The following is a 17,329-nucleotide window of genomic DNA, read 5'->3' on the forward strand; positions in this document are numbered from 1 at the left end:
CAAGATTCCCCAATCTTGAAACTTTTCCCACCTTGTCAATTAAAAAAAAGAAAAAGCTTGTTTGTTTGTTGTTATGTCCACATGCACATGAGCATCTGCTGCTTCCAGGGGCAGCTGGCTCCCCTGGGCTCGCCCTTCGGCCAGCAGCTCAGTGCATGAGGAGAATGAGCAGGAACGTGAGTGCTCTGCGCGTGGGTGGTCCGTGGCTTTGCACTGGAAATGACGTAGCACTGCAAGAAGGGGAGAACTTATTTTAGCTCTCAATTCAAGGAGGAGGTGACTCTTCTCCCTCAAAGAATTGAAATCTCCTTCCTCCCTCTCTCCATCCTGCCCCGTGCCTGGCTGCAATCTGTCAAGGACACAGCCAGTGAAAATGTTCATCTTTCAAGAAGACTGCAGGCATAGAATGCCCCGGGAGGGAGAGAGGCTTGTAAGGCTATGTGGCTCCTTATTGGGGTTCTGAGTGAAGGCTGAGAGTCTCTGTGGTCAGCAGGCATGGGGCGGCTAGGCAGGAGTGCCCTCCCAGCCGGTCCAGATCGGGTGTGGCCAGGATAACACAGGTCTCATCCGGGTCAAGATCCAACTAGACGCTGTCCACCTTGATTTGGGCTGGTGTGACTTCTTCAGGGATTCTTACCTGAATCCGTACTGTATCATCCCCATTTGGCTGTAAGCAGTGAGTATGGCCCATCAATACACTTGCGAGGACACGTGGGCCAACATCCTCAACAGGTACTTTGATTGGGTTTACAAGGCCCCAAGGTAAGGAGTCCCTTTGGGTTTTGTTAAACATGGGTACCTTACCTGGGTTGCTCCTGCTTGATTGTCATACCCAGGTTGGTTTGCTGAGACTGCCTAGTGACGCTGTCTGTGCTGCACATGGTGCTGCAGGTCCCTGCAGGGTGAGCAGGTGTAGCAGGCTGACCCTTACACTCATGGGACCCTGCCTGGTCCTCGTGCCAGCTGGTCGTCGTGCCAGATTCTCCCCTTCCTTTGCCAGGAAAACCACAGTTCCATGTGCTAATGAGGATATTGCAAGTTTCCAACTGGAATGTTTTTCTTTCATAAATGTTTTATTTTGGAATAATTTTAGATTTACAGAAAGGTTGCAAATGTAGCACAGAGAATCCCTACCCAGGGTCATGCCGGGCCAGCATGAACCAGACCCTGAGAATGAGTGTCTCCCTGAATTTGCATCCAGATGCCTCTCTCACCTGCACTGGATCCCAGCCCGATTCCCACGTCCCCCTCGCCCAGTCTGCCCCGATCCTACCGTCCTGCATCACCATGTGCATGTGCCAGGACGAAGAGATTCATGTGGCCACGTTCCTACTGACCAGACATCAAACTTGGTTTAGATTTCTCTAATCTCCCCACTCATGACCTTTCTTGACCCAGGATCCCATCCAGGGACACACACGACATTTATTTGTCCTGTCTCCTTTGGCTCCTCTGGTCTGTGACAGCTTCTTGATATTTCTTTGCTGTTTTTGACAGTTTTGAGGAGTGTTGGTCTATTTTGTGGAATGCCCCTCAATTCGGCTTCTCTGAGGTTTTTCTCATTTTGACCCTGAGGCTCAGGGAGAATACCAGGAAGGTGAGGTTCCCTTGGATGGCATCTTATCGGGGCACATGCTATGGATGTGACATCGCTGGGCATGATCATCTTTACCGTTCAGTGCGGGTGGAGTCTGCCAGGTTTCTCCAACATAATGTTACTCTCTCCTTTCTATATTCGGTCCTTTGGAAGTGAGTCACAAGGTCGAACCCACATCCAAGGGGAGCAGAGGTGGTGTTCATCTCATATCATATCATTTTGCATGTCATCATTTGGAATTCTTCCTAGCCAGAGCTTTTCCAACAGGTGGGTCCAACTGTTCCCTGAACTTACCCTTTTGCAAAGAACAGATGACAGAAACATTGGTGACTCTCGCAGCTCTCCATCAATAATGTTAATGACGATGATGGGTGTTGCTGTCGGCGCTCAGGGAGCCAGCGCTGTGGAGATGCGTGTCACTCCTGCTGATGTGGCTTCTCCTCCAGGCTAGAGGGGGCTGCATGAGCCAAGTGGATGGCCTTTTGGCCTCACCCCTTTCTGGAGACCTGCACTGACAACCCATGGATAAGGTGCTCCAGCCCGGGACCTACCACAAGACCATGGAATTGATACACAGACAGCCATAATTAACAGAGACATCGCCAGACAGCTTCCTGCATGGAGGTGGAACTGACAACCTTCTTTTTCAAAGCTATAATTAAAGAAGCAGCTGAGAAACATTATCTTCCCAATCCACATACTCAAACTAATCTGTCACAAACACATTGTTAAACTCCTCTTAGGTCTTGGTCGTCACTTTCAAACACCTGCTTGCACAGGTCATTTATTATGTCTTAACTCTTGAGTGCTCTTCCCAGCAGAGTCTTATGTCTTTAAAGGGCTGTCCAGGTCCTGGGTGTGTGGGGGTGACAGTTCAAACTCACTTCGACGTCTTCATCAATTGTTTCAGTTATACATGTTGGGAATAATCTCATAGAAACCCAACCTTATCAGGTGCATTTTTTCCTATTAGGATTTTGCATGGGAATATCCACAGTGCTGGAAGTTATTAACTGAGCTCTGCCCAGGGAGCCTTTGTTACTCTGGACTTTGTCACTCTGATTTAAGATCTCTTGATGCAGCACTTTTCACCTTCATGGGGTCCACATGGCCATGTGTGTGCCCATACTCTCTTGAAGGGGAAAGGAAAGCAAGGTCGGTACTTAATTGGGAGGATCAGCCAAGGACTGACCTGCCATTTGCTCTTGTTCTTCTTTGTGGCAAGATGGTGATGCCTTGAGGTCAGGAGGCAGGGTTTGTGCCTTGATGGTACTCGGGGGCTGGCAACATTTAGACATTCTTTTTTTTTTAAGATTTTATTTATTTATTTTAGAGAGAGAGAGGGACAGCACCAGTGGGAGAGGGGCGGAGGGGGAGGGAGAGAGAGAACCTCAAGCAGACTCCATGCAGAGCGTGGAGCCCCATGTGGGGCTCCATCCCAGGACCCCGAGACCATGGCCTGAGCCAAAACCAGGAGGCGGACACTCAACCCACCGTGCCACCCAGGCGTCCCACCATTTGGACATTCTGTTGTCAAATCATAACTGTAAAGAAACCTACACAGTGGCTCTGTTCGCCCTGCTTGATCAATACTGCCAGTCTGGGCTCATTTGTTTTTCAGATCAGCTTGCTCTGGAATTGGCACATTGAGAGGAGTCCCTGTGAGGCACAGTGTTGTGCAATCCTCAAAGGGGCCACCCTGACGGTGAGAAGAAACACAACTCTCTGTAAGATCTGCCAAATGTCTGCAGTTACAGAGTCCAGAGTTGGAGGGGTTGGCTTATTTCATCTCTGGGACGTCATTACTGTGTTTTCCATTTTATCAGGGAGCTGTTGTGTTCCCCTGCCTCCCTCCCATTGCCCTGTCCGCTTTGTTCTGGGAGAGGGAGCAGAAAGGCCGCATCCACGGGGGCGGGAGGGGGCGGGGCTGGACGTGCGGGCTCCGAGATCTGTGCCTTGGATTTTATTCATTCTGCCACCTGGAAACACAAGCCCTTCTTCCGCATGACCACCGGCTCATTCCGAAGAGTTTTCTCGGCTGACATTGAAGTAAATACTCTTTTCTTTCTAGACCCAAGTCTTTCTTTAAAACAGAATCCTGTGAACACAGGTCGAAATGAAGGCCCGGGAGGGTTACAGGATGCAGAGAAAGTGGGGAGGCAGTCACTCTGGTGTCACGGCTCCCACCTGCCTTTGCTGTCTGTGGTCGTGTGCAACCGGGTCACTGCCCAAACAGCAGCTGGCTTTGGTTGAAACTGTTTTTCCAAGGAAGCTCTGGCTTAGAACAGGCATTCCTGCAGCCGCTGGAATTGTGAGGGGCCAGGAGGCTGGGATCAGATTGCCTCCTTGCCAGTGTCCTTGATGAGGAGCAAGGTGACCACAGCTATGTGACTTCTGGGGGCCGGGCCCAGCCTCCAGGGAGCAGAGTAGGAGTTGTGTCCGAATCTCTGTGCAAGTCAGCGGTCACGGTCAACTGTGCCGGCGGTGGAGGAATCGGGTTTACTTCACCGTTCTCAGTGCCTGTGCCACAAACAAAAGTCACATGTCAGCTGCAAATGCTGAGAACAATGTCTATGGGTCATGCAGGACTTTTTTTTTAAATCAAACTTACTTATTTAAACAATATTATCCAACTGTATTATGCAACTGAAAGTGCGTATTTGCACTTCCAGTGTTTATAATTCAATGTCAACATCATAACTCAAGATAAAATATGACCCTGGGCTGGAGAAACTCTGAAGTGGACGTGAATGCTTTTAAAAGATCTCTAAGGCACTTCTCACCAAGGCATGTTGGATTTTCAACTTCGGTGTGACGTTGGTAAAGAACCCTGTAGGCTTCTGTTTAAATGCTCTGTAGCCAGAGCCAGAGAGACTTTCAATGGCTTGTTCTTGAACTACATTCCAGAAACTTCTTGTTTTATTCGTGACATAGAAGCACGGAATGTTGGGGCTGCAACAATCCCTGGGGGGCTTCCCCCATGCCTCATTTCACAAGTGCATGACCCGACGTCCAGAGGAGGGCAGGTGACTCACGGAGGCCACCACTAATGAGGGTGCAGAAGGCATGGCCGTGGGATCACCTTTTGTACGGGGAGATGCAGACCTCTGCTGGCCTCAGGAATAGCATCTGGATGGTTTGGACCCCTACCTCCCCTCCCAAACCCTGTTATACTCAAAGATCCTTTTCTCATACCTAGAAATTTCTCTCTTACAGTTTTCAATATCCAGCTACTTCTGTCAATATCCAGCTACCTCCTAAGAGTGCTGGGCAGAAATAAATCCGTCAAGAGATCTGTTATCACAAGCAGTCTTGATCATTACATTTAGCTAATGCAGTCCTGCTCCCAAACCACCTGTATCAAAATGGGACAATGGCAAGGTGCCCGCTTGATGGAAATGGGACCTCTTGTGTGTGTACCAGATGGTGTGGCAAACAAATATTTGTTATTGAGATTCTGCATCCCGATGAACAGTTTTTTAAAACGAACAGAACATTAAAGTCATTTGTGGAACGAGTGCTTCCTGTTAATGTGCACCATGTAGATCCATGAAAACACTCCAAAGGAAAGGTGATCTCCTCAAATTAAATTCAATTAAATCAAATCCTGGAAACATCATCTTTTTTCCCCTACTGTATTTCACTGAAACCCAAATAGAGGAAAGTTAGTAATAGAAGTATTTTTTTTAAATTATACTTAAAGCTTTGGAACCTGGAGTACATTTCTGAGAAAAGGGTATGAAAATAATAATTTCTCAAAGCAGCGGATTTGAGGAAATTCCCATCTTTAAGATTTTAAGAAGCACTCAAAGGAGCTTATCGCTACCAGAATAGTATCAAAAATCATTAATTATGATCATCTCCCACCAGCTGGTGGCGTGATCTCTGATACTGCACTTTGAAAACTACCTTGGGCTTCAGTTTCTTTGTCTCTAAGATTAGAGCTTAAATCGGTGACTACTAAGTCACTTCCATGTCTAAGATTGCACACTAGCAAGGAAAGCGATCTGCTTTTATTCATAGCTTTAGGAATGTTGATATAAAGAAGCAAAGGAAAGCTGTAGGTAGCAGAGAACACATTTGAGGACAGACTACATCCCCATATTGATGTGATGAAAGAGTTCTGTTTCATTTGGGTTCAAATCTTTTCACGCTAGGAGCATCCCCCATCAGGGACGCCAGTGAGGTCTCACGTTCATCGTGAGCTAGTAAAGCCACACCAGCCTGCACTCTAGGATTGAGCTCCCCTGGTGTTGTTGACGTCACAGAAATATCTGATTCAATCTCCTTGTTCCTTACTGTAAGGGATTTTGACATGGTCGCAGGAGACACTGTATTTCTGTGAGGGTCAGATGCTCCTATATCTCCCAGGAAGACTATCCCATCACAAAAAGAACTTATTTCCTAGTTAACAACAATAAGAACAGCACACAAACAGTCCCTATAACCTCATCAACTTCCCTTCTTCAAAGTACAATTATTTTCAGAAGACAGTGAAACTTCCAAAGAGAAGCCCAGCTAGTTAGTTGTAGGAACTGGTTTCCCAAGCAATGTACTCTGCCTTCTCACCTTGCAGGGCAACTCCCAGCTAAGCAGAGTGAGCAAGCTACCCCCACATGCACTGAACTTAGAGGCGGCTTTGTACTTAATTGGGAATGGGAGAATAGGGTTTTCCACATCCAGGTGATGTGGAAATCCCTGCCAGTGGCTAGAAAGACCAAGCCATAGGAACAAGAAGAGACAGGAAAACCAAAGAAATATATTAAAGCAAATAAAGCTAATACAGGAAAAAAAAGAACACTTTTTTGTGAAAATAAAACCCCCACTATTTTGTATTCTCAGAGATTCTATATATATTGCTTCTGCTAAGCAAGAAAAAGGTTTTACAAGAAGAGGGAGCAATCAGAAAATAAGAAAAAGCTTTTAAAATACAAAATAATTGTTTAAATTATTCAAAAATCAGGGAAGTGTAGGGGGATAAAGTAGAGACCATCTCTTCAAGAGAATAAGAAAAAAGAGACACAATATATAAGAGAAAAAACAAAAGACTTGAAGGGAGAATGTGTGAGGTTCAGTATGTGACTAGTAGGAGTCTATAAAAAAAAGAGTGAAGTCATTATGTAAAAAAGAAAGACTGAGAATTTTCCAGGATTAAAGGACAAATGTGTTCAGATTGAAGCAGCACACTGATTTCTCAGTGCCACGAGTAGGAAGACCTATGCTCAGATACATTCTTGAGGAATTTCAGAAAACTGAGGCTGCAGAAAGCCTCTTCCTAGGAATAAGAACAGGTTTGAAATAAGATCTCTTCTTATCCACAGTGGATGCCAAAACACTCCCAGTTCTGACAGAAGATGACTTGAACCGAAATTTCTCTACCCAGCAAAACTATCAAAGTATAAAGAACGAAGTTAGGATGGAAAATGTTTCAGATGTGTAAGGATTCCAAAATCTTATCTAACAGTCTTCTTTCACAGGGAGCTCCTTACATTTGTATTCAAGCAAGGAAGGAAGGTCTGGGACACAGAGGGTCCTGCCCTGTGAGACAGATGACCTGGCGTTGCAGCCCGAGAGCAGAGTCGAGGAGTGGGAGGCTGGAGAGCTCCTGGAGGGTGTGCGAGAGGTAAGGAGGACTTGACCTCAGAGCCCAACTACTAGAGAGTTTGAGGGAAGAAAGAAGAAAAAAGATATGAAGAAAGCAAATCCTTGAAAGGCATTTGAAACTGCAGAGAGAGCAATGAAAAATAGAATAAAAGGAAGCAAGTCAAAGCAAACTACCTGGCTGCACGTAAACATGATTTTGTAGTCTGGGGCAGATAATCATGGCTGCTGCCTTGTGACATTTGGAACCAACTCCACAGAGGAAGCCCCAAAGGGCTCCTGGGCTAGCAGGCGAGTGGCTCCCACATCAGAGAGTCAGGATGTGTGGTTTATTCCAGATGGGGTAAGAAGGGCTGTACATTCCTCAGAGTTGCAAAGGAAACAATAGGAAAACTAGAAACAGCAGTGTACTTGGTTGGGAGCAGTGGTGGCGTACTTAAGCCAAACCCTCTGATTGCAAGGCATGAAATTGATACATAATATGGAAACCGACAACTGAAGTACTATGGACATTTCCTAGAGATATGGTGGTAACTGCCAGAAGAGGGAATGACAGGGAAGGGGTTTGGGAACCATGGGGCGGGGGGCTGCTTCTCTTTATAAGTCTTCCTGCACTATTCAAGTATTTTATCTGTGTAGTGCATTATTGGATAATAATTGTAAAAATGTATTCAATAAATTAAAAAAACAACTAGGAGACCTTTACCAGGTTACCCTGGGCCGGGTAGGGGAGCAGATGAGAGATCCTCTGCTCTACACTAAAGATTCCATTGTGATCTGAGTTTTGGTCTGAATTTCACACCCTTTCTGTCTCTTGCCCCCTCCTCTCCCCTCACTAGGGGATGCCCAGCATCTCCAGGCCATGACCCAGGGATGAAGGCTGTTTCAGTTTTGCAGGAGACTATTAATCCCCCAGGTCCTGGACTCTGACCTTCATATCTCACCACAGGCCACCCTGGGGACGTGGGCCTCATAGGCTTTGATTTTTAGTGTCTGACTGGGCTCATCAACCTGGCTTCTGAGTGAGGGGAAAACTAACCTTAAAGATTATTTCTCATGCAAGTGTTTTGTGGCTTTCTCTATTCTCAACATTCCTACACACACACACACACACACACACACACACACACACACACACATTCCCATCTATATACATACACACTCCCTTATACTCTCTCACACAGATTCACAAACACACATATGCATATTCACACATTCACACATACACACGTTCACACACACTCACACATCATATCTATACATGAGGCCAAGACACTGCACCAAGTAATAATAAAAAGAAAAACAGCTTTCTAAAATTAATTACAGTAGCATACGTAAAAATGCCTGTCATACAGTGGGTTCCTTAATACTCTTAACTTAAAAAAAAGTCCCTGTCCCCAATTTAGAATCTATAAATAGTGCTAAGCTTTGAGAAGTGTTAATTCACCCTCTTAAGGAATGGGAATTCATATGCTATTCAAAAAATATGGACTTTTAAAAGCCAGCAATGATTACAGAAGCCAAAATAAAATATATACCTTAGAAGAGATTATTGATCAGAGTGGTTTATGAGTTAAGTACAAAAGTCCTTTGAGAATTTAGGGGCCAGGCAATTCTTCGTTCAATTTACTGTCATGATGATGCAAAAAATGTTATTTATACTTTTAATCAGAGCTAAAGCTGGATAATTTCTGCAATGATAATGCTTGTGAAATATATTCTATTCAGATCAACAGACTGGAGATTAACATGTAAAGAGTAAAGGCTAAGAAATCACAGCTCCTGGGTGATGATGTTCTCGCTGTGAATTCATATACATAATTCAGCAGAGCAGACACCACAAATAGGCCCATAACTCTATTTTTATGATGGTTTTTTAAAGCAATTTTACATGGTTAACAAATTATTAGATCTTTATCTAAGATTTGGAAAAGGTATTAAAATGAGCCAATGCCCAACACTTAACTACCAAGGTAGCTACTGCAGAAAGTTTACAAGGCACTGGGAATGTTGTGTTAGTGGGGAGGGGACACTGTCCCATGTGGGGAGAGGTCCTGGGTCCCATCAGAAGGGGTCCTATCCCAATGGGAAGGGGTCATGTCCCATCTGGTAAGGCGTCCTGTCTCATGTGGGGAGAGGGCCCTGTCCCATGCGGGGAGGGAGTGCTGTGACCCAGCCCCAGTGCCTGGGGGACGCTTCAGGGCCCACTGGTGGGAGGCAGGCAGTAGAGCACAGAGAGGACAGTAGGACGGACCATCTCCTTGAAGGCTACCCATTTCCAATCACTTCTCCTGCCATATGGCAGAGCTATTTCACATGATAAGAGTGGGTTTAAGTGATGGGAATAAAAGTTGTACAATATAAACAAAATTAGTTAACATTTGAACCTCACCAATTCCTGCACTCCGTCATGGCCTGGCCATCCTTGCTAATGGACAAGTTGACACGAAACCCCACCTCTTGTGGGTTCCTTAAAATCTAATATTTGTTGGAGCAATTGTCAGATGCCCAAACACTCAACGCTCCTACAGAGGTGTTCCAGGTTGGATATTTCAGTTTGGGATTCCTGCCTGTGGAGTTTTAAATACTTTCTGGAGGCCCCATTTCCTCCTAGAATTCCAGGAGTGGGAACAAGAGCAGTGATGTTCAGGTCTCGGGTGAGCAGGGTATGAACTCAGGACAGATCCCGGGACATCCTAATTGGTTTTGATATGAATGTGTTAGTCTTCTCCCCTCACGGCACTCACCCGAGATCTGCTCTGCTTAACAGAACTCACCGACCTTGGGGGGGTGGGGACGGGCCTGTGTCCGCATTCAATTTTTCTGCTTTCATAAAAGTAACATGGTTGTGATGGTTAATTTTATGTGTCACCTCAGCTGGGCCATGGTACCCAGATACTTGGTCAAACACTATTTTAGGTGCTTCTGTGAAAGTATTTTTAGATGAGACTAACATTTGATTCAGTAGACTTTGAGCACACCAGTTCGAGTCCATAATGTGGGTGGGCCTGATCTAATTCATTGAAATCCTTAAGAGAAAAAGACTGTTTTCAGAAAAAGAAGGAATTCTGTTAGCAAATGGCATTTAGACTTTAACAGCACCAGCTCTTCCCTGGTCTCCAGCCTACTGGTCTACCTGCAGATTTTGGACTTGCTAGCTTCCTCAATCATGTGAGCCAATTCCTTAGAATAAACGCTATCTACTCGTGTATCTGTCCATCATCATCTCTCACTCTATCCACCCATCCTATCAGTTCTATTTCTCTGGAGAACCCTGACAAATACAATGGTTACAATGCTGTAAGCATAGGATATTATGTTAGGTCTGGTACAGCACCTGGGTGTCAAATTCATTTGTACTTTTTAAGAGAGATGTATAAATGACACACAAGTTCGTTCATATTGAAATAGACTATAACTGTCCCTCTATTGGTTCAGATTCTGCTGCTAAACGAGATGACCACACCCTTAGTGATCCAGGCACATTGGGATTTGGAACTGTGCAGGAAGAATGTGGAGCTGCATTCCTAGTTCACAGGTGATCCTCAGGACATCTTTGCCATGTGGCCTTGTGCCAGTTTTCAGAGGAGAGAACTGAGGGTCAGAGAGGCTGAGCTCCCTGCCTTGGGTCCTAACTAGAAGGGACAGAGGGAGGCTCCAGGGCTGTGGCCTCCCCTTGTGCTCTGCTGCATCAGATCTGCAGCAAGGATGTCCTCCCACAGTTTGGATATCACCTCGTAGAGACCCCCCACCCCCAGCCCTGCTGATGAGAAGGGTCCATAGCTAAGAGGTAAGGGGTATTGAGTGTGCCAGAAGACTCTGGCATCCATGTATCTTGCATTCCACTGCCACAAATTTGGGGAGGGAGAGACTCTATCATGTACACTTCAACTTGAGGCACTTCTGTCTGGGACCAACACACAATGGAATGAGACTGGGGTACAAGCAGGGCAAGTGGGGCTCTCCTGGACCAATGGGAAGTTGCACTTCTTCTAACTTAGGGGGAACTAACTGGCATGTAGGGCCGTGGTGCGGATGGTACCCAGGTAGATTTTGCAATAATGACTGGATTATTGTTGCTAACCCTTAGCTCATCTCTATAAAGAATGATGCATCCCCCTCACTGCCACATTTCCTACCAGAGCAGGCCCCTGGGAGGAGCGTGCACTCCCCTCACTGGGCTTGGTAGGCCATGTAAGGTGCTCCAGTCACTGGGATGTGAACAGCCAAACATTTGCAATTGCTGAGCAGAGTCTCTGCATATGAGCCCGTGGTTTGGCCCAGGCCCTGCAGCTCCTGCAGCTCCTGCCTTCCACCTTAGGAACAGCATGTTCCAGAATGCACTACATTTTTAGTCTGAGTTCTGGAAGGAGAAGATCCAAATTGCGCCAAGCTGAGCCCAAGAGAGCCAGGTGAGGCTAAGTCATGGCTGCCCTGTCGCCACCTCGTGTCTCATGAGCAGGAAATAACTGTTTCTGGTGCAAGCCATTGAGATGTTGAGGCTGCTTATTGCCACAGCAAAGGCTGACAAATACAAATAATTTTGTTGAAGGTCTTGTTTTCTCCTGGTTGTTAGCTGTTCTTTTTCCAGGACAAACTTTGTCAATTATCTCCTATGACTAATGAGGGGCTGACTGATGTCATGTACCATACTCTCGCATCCTCAAATTCTACATTTTGTGTGTCTTACACATGCTAGTGGGTACAGATGCAAAGGTAGGTACCATCTTAGTGAGGTCCTCTGCTGGAGACCTCCCCCCTGTTAGGGTTCGACCATGAATGTCCTCCAGCTGGTGAGCAGGGAAAGTGATTGAATGCAGGGAGTGTGGTGCATAGAATCTATGGCAGAGCTACTGGAAGGAGCCTCTAGGCAGAAGTCCCAGAGCCAGCTCCCAAGCCCAGAAGGCCCTGCTCTGTCTTTCTCTGGAAGGCTCGGCCCCTACAGCAGGCACGGTATGGTGTGGGAAGCTGTCCACAGCTCTACTGCTCTACTTCCACTCAGGGCTGCCCAGCAGTGTGGATGCCACAGGCACGCCGACTTTCTCCCTACTGGACTCAATTTGAAATTGATATCTCATGTGAGTGCTTTTCATGGATGGAATGTATTCTCCTTCAGGGAGTCTGGGAATTGCAACTCCAGCTTTCCAGTCTCTGCGTGAGAGGGTGGCAGACTGTCTGCACAGAGGTCCACCTTGTTTCTCTTTCTCTGGGTGTCTCTTCCTCTTCTACTCTCATTCTTTCTCTGATGCTGTAATTACTAATGGAGAAGGCACCTTGACATACAAAGCTAAGCTACCCCTCCTTCTCTGCACTGCTATATACCAAGCATCTTGGATTAGCAAGACTCTAGCTGTGTTTCTCAAGAGGGCATTGTTGGTTTTCTGGGGGAAAACCCTTCATTGTGTGGGACAGTCTCCTGGTGATTAGCAGCCCTAGTCCCCCACCTATAGTGTGCCCACGGTGTTCTTCTGCTAACAGAATACTGCTTCCCTGCAAAGATACCCCAATCCTTGGAACTTGTATGTTAGGTTGCATGGCAAGGGGGAATTGAGATAGCAGGTGGGATTAAGGTTGCTAATCAGTGGACCTCACAGTAGAGGCCAGTAGCTCACATTCTCCAGGCGGGCTCAGTGTCATCACTGGGTCCTGGAATGTGAGAGTGGGAGGCAGGAGGCTCAGAGGTGGGGAAGAGTGTGAGGACAGAAGGAGAGGTCAGTGTGACGTGGCTGCTGGCCACGTCTGAGATTCCAGCCACATGTCACCACTTATCCCCAGCCCATCAGGGGCATGCATTTAAGCCAGAGGCTCAAGAATGTGGGCAGCCTCTGGGAGCTGGAAAGGGCAAGGCTTCAAGTTCCTAGAAGGAACGCAGTTCCGCTTACACTTTGCTTTTGACCCCATAAGATTCATGTCAGAACACTTGACCTCCAGAATTTAAGAGAAGTCTGTGTTGTTTCGAGCCACTGCATTTGCAGCAACAGGAGACTACAATTATTCCCCAGGTGCAGTGACAACCACATGCCCCATCACATTTCCCAACAGTCCCTGGGTGACTAGCAGCCCTTGCAAGGAGTCATTTTATTCAGTGTTGAGAAGGTAAAGAGTCAGCAGAAGGTTTCAAGTTGCTTTCCCCCTCCCCGGAGCCTGCCTTTCTCTCTTCCTGAGCATGCACACATCATCCCCCCCCACCTCCCTCTGGGAGACTTTTCTCCTCCAGACCAGGTGCCTCTGCTTCCCCACTACACCAAAGACAAGGCTCCTTGTCCTTTAAAGCGTTATTCTGGGGAAATGGATGGGAATAATGAATGCGAAGACTCTGAAAGCTGGTGCAATGTTTGGTTGTAACTGCTCCTTCTGACTCTCTACACTTCCATTCCAAGACTTGAGAGAGATGACCAGCAGCATAAGCTCAAGCAACAAATATGTACTGTGTGCCCACTATTTGCTAGGCCTGCACATGCTGACACAGGCACCCTGCCGGCCTCCAAACCTCACCTGGAGAAGACAGCGGGGTGGTGTGCTCCCCATATGCTAGCCCACTACCTGGTTAGTTGCCTGCACTGACGCTGGATCTCAGACCGCCTTCTTGGGGTTCCTACCCGACCCCAGTATATTTCTGGGATTTCTAAAGAGTATTTCATGTGCACTGAGAAAGCCAAGATGCTACTTGACCCTTCTGCTCTGAGTATGGATGGTGCTACTTACAAGTCTTCCCCACCGGAAGGTAAGTTATCAGAGGGCAGGAACTTTGGTAGACATTTTCCCCCCAAAATTTTCTCCCTTGCCCTAGGATGAGAGAGGAGAATATGGTAAAATTGAATAAAAGATTCCATATCTCCCTGCCCAAGATGGTTAATTTTATGTGTTAACCTGACGGCTAGGAGTGCCCAGATAGCTGGTAAAACATTATTACTTGGTGCGTCTGTGGCTGTGTCTCCAGAAGAGACCAGCATATGAGTGGGAAGCCTGAGGAAAGCTCACCCTCATCAATGTGGGTGGGTATCACCCAATTTGTTGAGGGCCTAAATAGACCAAAAATGTAGAACAAGAGCAAAATTGTTCTCTGCTTGAGCTGAGACAACCATCTTTTGCCCCATGACATCGACACCTCTGATCCTTGAGCGTTCAGACTCCAACCAGGACTCACATTTGTGGCTCTTCTGATTCTCAGGCTTTCAGACTAGGACTGACTTACCCCACCAGCCAGGCGTCCAGCTTGCAGATGGAACAACATGGGAGTGTTCAGCCTCCATAATTGCATGAGCCAGTTCCCTATAATGAATCTCTCTCTATATGTCTATACATATCCCATTGGTTCTGTTTCTCTGGAGAGCAGTAACTGATATAATCGCTTCGCCCTAGGGCTCACTGCCTGGGAGCTGTGCAGGTTGGGTCTCTGGCCTTCAGGACTGCCCAGCTCCCCCTCCTTTGGCCCTACCTACAGGTAAAATTCCAGCTCTGTCTCCCTTCCAGCAAGGACTTGAACAAAGCATTCCTGCCAGTCCCCTGCTTAGAACAAGGTATTGGTGGGAGTCAAGATACATGTTGCTTTTGTCAAGGCTCTGAGATTCCAGCCACATGTCACCACTTATCCCCAGCCCGTCAGGGGCATGCATTTAATGAACAGGAATTGATGAGAGTGATCCTGAAGGTGTCTCTGCCAATGGGCCACTCAGATGAGATATCCTGGCCAGTCTTTGTGCTGGGCTGAGGCTACTGAGAAACTCTTTCATTAGTGATGGAAGGGCTGTTGTCCCTGGAGCCGATCTGGGTGGACGGGATAGAATACCTTTGTTTTGTTTGGATGTGCTATTAGAGGGCCATCAGGATGTGACGTCTGAGGGAAGCCTCAGAAGCAGCGTTTCGACAGCCAAAATGTTGCATTTTCAGGTAAACTCGTACTTGAGGAGTCATTCATTCATCCATTCATTTATTTATTAAACATTTGTTGAACATCTTCGCAGTGCTCCTCATTGAAGAACTAGAAGAAAAATGACTCTCTGTCCTAGAAACACTCACAAGGGAGACACCCCAATGGCTGTCTATACTATAACATGATTCTATGATAATAGTTCCAGATCTTGAGTGCTTAACAGGGGCTAGACACTGTGTTAAGCACTGTACTTCCACTATCTTATTTATGACTCCTGGGAACGCTACAACCCTCATTCTTTAGATGAGAAAACAGGCACAGAGAGGTGAAATGACTTGCTCAATATCACATGAGTGGCCAGTGGTAGAGCCATGATTCTAACCCATTTGCCTTAGTTAGTACAAAATTAAGATGCTATAATAAAAATACCCCAAATTTCATACAACAGCTGAGAATTATCTAGTGGATATGATATTCTAGATGTTTTACATTTATAACTTCAGTTGATTCTCACAACAATCTGAGGTGTCACATGTACCCTTAATCTACCTGGTGTAGTGATAAGAAATCTGAGGCACAGCAGGTTAGGTGACTCGCCCAAGGTCATACAGCAACTGAGTGGCAGAGCTGGAATTTGAACTCTGAAAGTGAGCCTCCAGATCAGTGCTATAAATATTATGCCACACTACCCTAACTGTCCTAAAAAAATGGACTTTTTTCTCTCTCTTACTCAAGAGTTCCAAGGTGAGTAGTCCATTTGGGTGGAGCAACTCTGCTCCACTGATCATTCCAAGACTTCAATGACTTCTAAGTCATTGCTCCTCCATCCTCAAGGGCCCTAATATCTGATACCAGAGCTACTGGCGGCATGAGGCTATTTTCAGTTCAATTCACTTAAATGGATTAAAATACGGTAAATCCAGTTCCTCAGACGCACTAGTGAGATTTCAAGTGTCCAGTGTTCACCACAATGGACAGCATGGATCTAGAACTCACTTCCTTTCCACCTTCTTTCTCTTGGTGTCAGAACTTTGTCTGGATGTTTCTTCCAGCCTTTTCTGGTTCTCTCCTCATTTTCTCTTACAGATATTTCCGCTTCAAAAAATTTCTTGCATGTTTAATCCCCTCTTGGGATCTGCTTCTCAGAAGAACTGGATGAGCAGAATTATCACCACTTGTTAGAAGGTCAAGGAGTTTAACAGTGGTTCTGGTGTCCCTGGCATTAATTTACCATGTCTGTTCAAAGTGGCATAGACCCGGACCCTGTCTCCTTCTTAGCTCCATCTTTCATATCAGAGAATTTTAATATATTTTTACTCAGGTCCCTGACAAATTTGGCTTCGTATTTGCTTATTTCAGATGCTCTTTGCTGGACAGCATCCCAGTTGTCTGTCTTTCTCGATCAGAACCAGAAGCAGGTGTTCCAGGACCACATGCCCTGTGATTTCCTGCAAGGTAAGACTTTGTTTTCTGGATCCTCACAATTAGAAGAGCATACTTGAGCACAGCTCATTTCTCTTTGGAGTGTTTAAGACAAACTTAGACATCAGCTGAATGTCATTAATTTTTACCCAGAGCTATGCGACATCAGGCCTTACATGATGTGCTGAAAGAGCTGACAGGGTGAAAAAAGGTACGAAGTCTAAAAAGTTTATGTTCCTCTGTTTGTATGACTTGCTAAAGAGTTAGAGGGCTCATCCTATACATCCTTATTTCTATAATGCTATCTTGCCCTCTGTTGAATTGACAACACATTTTTCATAAAAAGTTGATAGTGTAAGTTAATTGCATGCTTATACTTCCTGATTGGCTCACATGCCAATCCTTAGGCCATACGAGTATAATCTGACCTTGTTGTTTTTTAAATCTTGGTCACAGGCTCATTGCACAGAATTCTAGGTAGAACCACAAATGTTACATATAAAAGCAAATAGAAGAGCTTTCTTATGGTTTATCAATAGTTTTTAGTGTAAAAACAAAACATGGTACAATTTCTATTTTTTATTGCACAAGGCATGCTCTCTTTTTGACATATGAACCGGATAGAATGAATGGAGCATCTAATTTATTTGAACATTCATTTGTCAATGCATTGCTCGGGGGAAAGCAATATCAGCATCCTCTACCAGCTGGAATTATTTTGCCTCCCAATTCTGTATTTAGGGAAAATTTTTTGGCTTATATTTGACCATGTATGGTGCAAATTCTAGTAGCCTCCCCCTAGGGTTACGAAGAATAAATGAAATGATCTATGTAAA

The sequence above is a fragment of the Zalophus californianus genome, chromosome 5 (assembly GCF_009762305.2).
Source record: "Zalophus californianus isolate mZalCal1 chromosome 5, mZalCal1.pri.v2, whole genome shotgun sequence".
Lineage (NCBI taxonomy): Eukaryota > Metazoa > Chordata > Mammalia > Carnivora > Otariidae > Zalophus > Zalophus californianus.